The sequence below is a fragment of the Geotrypetes seraphini genome, chromosome 5 (assembly GCF_902459505.1).
Source record: "Geotrypetes seraphini chromosome 5, aGeoSer1.1, whole genome shotgun sequence".
NCBI lineage: Eukaryota > Metazoa > Chordata > Amphibia > Gymnophiona > Dermophiidae > Geotrypetes > Geotrypetes seraphini.
The window spans coordinates 45,795,551-45,796,026 of NC_047088.1; positions in this window are offsets into that span (position 1 = coordinate 45,795,551).

The following is a 476-nucleotide window of genomic DNA, read 5'->3' on the forward strand; positions in this document are numbered from 1 at the left end:
AGATCAGAGGGACACCCTAGTGATCAGTGCAGTGGACTTTAAACAATGGCACCCAACAACAATTCCCACCATAGCTCCTTTATTTTGTATTGTAAGCCCTTCAGGAACAGAATAAAACCTATTGCACACCACTACATATATTTAGGTACAGTAGGTTTCTTGGTGGTTCACTATTTCTACCACATATGTATTAGGTATAGTGTGATTTGGACCTGCATTCACTTGTTCACAGTCCACTAGGCTACTTCTAGGAGCTGCTTACTACTCTGTTGGGTATGCCCATAATGCCTGCAGCTGTCATACAGTGTGGCATCCCCTTTCAGTTTCACTTTGTATGGGGGTGGGAGGGAGTCAGCATCCACTGAGGAATTAAAGAGGGATGAAGCCTTAATTCAAGTTTCAAGTTTTATTAAAGCTTGATATACCGCTTAACATTCCTAAGCGGTTTACATCGCACAATACTAAAAATAGGGAGG